Source organism: Amblyomma mixtum, chromosome 2, assembly GCF_055824585.1.
Source record: "Amblyomma mixtum isolate Tamu chromosome 2, ASM5582458v1, whole genome shotgun sequence".
Lineage (NCBI taxonomy): Eukaryota > Metazoa > Arthropoda > Arachnida > Ixodida > Ixodidae > Amblyomma > Amblyomma mixtum.
In genome coordinates this window covers 79,422,024-79,425,297 of record NC_143013.1, presented here as the reverse complement: position 1 = coordinate 79,425,297, position 3,274 = coordinate 79,422,024, and the positions used below count along the sequence as shown (strand labels likewise).

The 3,274-nt window shown below is 47.9% G+C and overlaps 1 long non-coding RNA gene across 1 annotated transcript; it reads left to right on the top strand.

Annotated features, from left to right (window-relative positions):
• The first annotated feature begins 666 nt into the window (after window positions 1-666).
• Window positions 667-1,687, top strand: LOC149359847 (uncharacterized). The gene is made up of 2 exons (XR_016288294.1): window positions 667-926; window positions 1,544-1,687. It is a non-coding gene; the product is annotated as an uncharacterized LOC149359847 (long non-coding RNA).
• The last annotated feature ends 1,587 nt before the right edge of the window (window positions 1,688-3,274 follow it).

The window sequence follows — 3,274 nt, the reverse complement described above, 5'->3', positions numbered from 1 at the left end:
CAAAACATTGGCGGACATGATCTCGATGTACGTCGACGTTGAACACAAAACCTGGGATGAGGTCTTGCCGTACGTCACCCAAGCAACCACAGATATCCGTCGGACGTACGAGCTAGATCCGAACGTCCTTTGCCGAGATCGGACGTCCATCGTACGTACGAACACAATCCGATTTCGGATATCCGTATTCGTACATCCGCTGGACGTACGGACAGTGTCCACTTTTGTATATCCGCATGAGAGACGAGGTGGACGTCCGAAGGATGTAAGGTCAAGTATATTCCCAGGCCATGAGTATGGACGTTTTTTATTTCACAGAAAATTCGAGTCTTTCGTGTATGTATACTGTTTTATTTGCATCAGTTGGAGGGTTTGACGCGAAGACGTTTGTAAATTGGTACGATACCACTCCTATCTGCAGTGCAAGAGCCGCCAACGAGCTAAATTTATCTAAGAGGAGAAGCAGGTGTTGCAGAATTTTGCAAGAACTCAATGACTAGCTTTATATTTATAAAACTCCAAGTTAGAGGAGTTACTCGACATGCCCACTGTTTTGCTAGCTAAACTTGCCATTGAAACCATTCGTAAGCATCAAAACTAAAATATTCTAGTTCACTGTATCAAAACTCCCGTGCATTCTGCTATCACCATCATCATAGATGTCAGTTCGCGGTCAGACCAATCCAATCCATCAGTACGGCTCCGTAGCGCTGTTGTTGATATGTCGCGTAGTGTTGTCGCGCTGATCTTTATAGCTCTGTTATTATAAAATGTGGCTTTGTTCGGTCTGTGGACGAAAGTTGTATGTAACTTAAGCAATTCGAAAGATACGGGAAGCGCCTGAAGCTCTTCTGGAACACCGGAATCCCGTACTGCGTCGACCTTGGTGTAAAGAAGGCTTAGTGCACATGTGATTGCCTACGAAGGTATGTATCCAGTACACTTCTTGGAACTTTGCTTCTAGGACAATGCAGCATGCTCATATAACATTCGTTCACAGGACAGTGGGAGCAGTAAGCGCGAGGAGATGGCTTCCCCAAGTGTGTGCTGTTCTCACACTTTCGGGAGCCTACATCACACAGCTGCGGGAGCCCTCAACTCGCGCGGCTAATTCCCACTCCTCTTCAAAGTTGCGGGACGGAGTGTTTTCGCATCTTGTTAATTTTTAAGGCATCGCTATGTTCACTGTGCCTATATAAAGAGTGACAACGCGCGAAAGGCAGACCATAGGAAGCACGTGAGGTCGCAGTGGTTCGCAACGGAAGCTTTGCGGCTTTCTGTGCACAGTCGCGTACAGTGCTGCGCAGGTTAGTGCCCTAAGGCCCATGAAAATAAATAAAGAACAGATACATTGTCAAATATGGTGCGGAAAAGTGAGAGCTGTTATTGCCGTATACTTATTGAGGTTTTTGTTAGTGCATTGTCTGTTATACTTGCAGCGTTAAACACTTCTATTAATTGGTTCCAATGTTTTTACTTGGGCTACTGCGTTGTGCCATTTGTTTCACATGACTGATGTTTGCCGCGTTCTTTTTTATTTCAGAAATCCTGTGGGTGGGAAGATTACGGATGTGTGTCCCAAGCTTGCCACATTTGAAGAGTCACATTTAAGAAATTTTCCGAATGTAACCCATTGCTCTGCTAATGTATCATCAACCACAATAAAATATGCGTGCTATGCATCAAATTGTTTTTGGTTTTATTGCATTGCGCGGAGTGAAAAAAGCACGCATGCACCATATACGCGAATATTCGAGAAAGATCCGCCAATGGACGTACTCAAGTGGACGTCCGTCGGCGGGCGAACCGTATACCTTTGGCCACCTTTCGGACGGCCGACGGACGTCTACCGGCTGTTTGCGGATGTTCAGCGGACGTACAGAACATCCGAAATAGACCTCTGTCGGCCGTCCGAAGGATATCGGTGGTTGCTTGGGCACCTTCGCATATAATACCGCGACGCAGGAAACCACCCAGTTCACCCCGTTCCGTCTCGTGTATGGCAGAGAGGTCCGCATGATGCTAGACGCCATGCTGCCGTACGGCGACGCAGAGCTTCCCCCTGAAGCTGGCCACTTCGTGGAGCAAGCAGAGCAGGCCCGTCAGCTGGCCCGCTTGCACATCAAGGACCAGCAATGCGCCGATGCCCGACACTATAACCTTCGGCACAGGGACGTGCACTACGAGCCGGGCGACCACGTGTGGGTGTGGACACCAGTGCGCCGCAAGGGATTGTGCGAAAAGCTTTTAAACAGGTATTTTGGCCCGTACAAAGTCCTGCGCCGCCTGAACAGCGTCAACTACGAAGTTGTCCCCCATGGAACTGTGGTCGTCGGCCCTCAGCGTCAACTGCCTGAAATCGTGCATGTAGTGCGCTTAAAGCCGTACTTTTCGCGTGACTGAGCGCTGTGTTCACGCTGTTTCGTACCTTTTCCCCTTACCCCACGTGTGAACTTGACTCCCCTGCATGTCATCTAGCGCGCACTGTATAGTTCACCTCATCCCCAGTCCTCCCCTCACTGTACATATCCCATTCCACATCGAGACGATGTTTGCTTTCGCGGGGGGGAATAATGCCACGCGCCTAACGCGCCGCGCGGCCTCCGCGCTGAGTCGAAGACGACGACGAAGCGGCGGTGGGCTCTCGTGGCGCGCTGTTCTGTTCTGTGTCGTGGAAGCTGGTTCGATAATTAAAAAGAAGGCTCCCGGTCTTGGGTTCTCCCCGACGTCTACCTTCACGGCTCCTCTGGTCGTGACAATATGTACCTTGGTTCATTGCATAGGTAAGACATACAGCTACTTAAATGTCTCAGCATTTCTCAATTCGGCATTTCAGTAGCTACTTACTATCGTTGGCGCGACTATAGAAGCTACTTTCGAAAAAAAGAAATTCTAGCTTTGTTTACACTTCATATAGCGTGAAAAGCTGAAACAAGCATCCTTAATTGCATGAAATAATTACAATCTCAACTACCGAAACAATCTTTTCTTTACCTCGTAATCTTAGCAACACTGCAGCGATGATCATTTTCGCTGGCTATTTCTGTACGCAAAGTTCAATCATCGGTTGAAAAACTACCAGAGCACAAGAACCGAGACGACGAAAAAAAAAACACACCTCTTATTTATTTTTCTGTCGTAGGCTACAACAACAACAACAACTTCGAACAGTGTAATGCCCACTTCTGCCTCGAAGTGTCAGCGACTTTGCTGCATTCGCGTGTTATCTCAAACTCGCAATTTTGTTTTGCTTGCTCGTTCTTTAAATTACGTA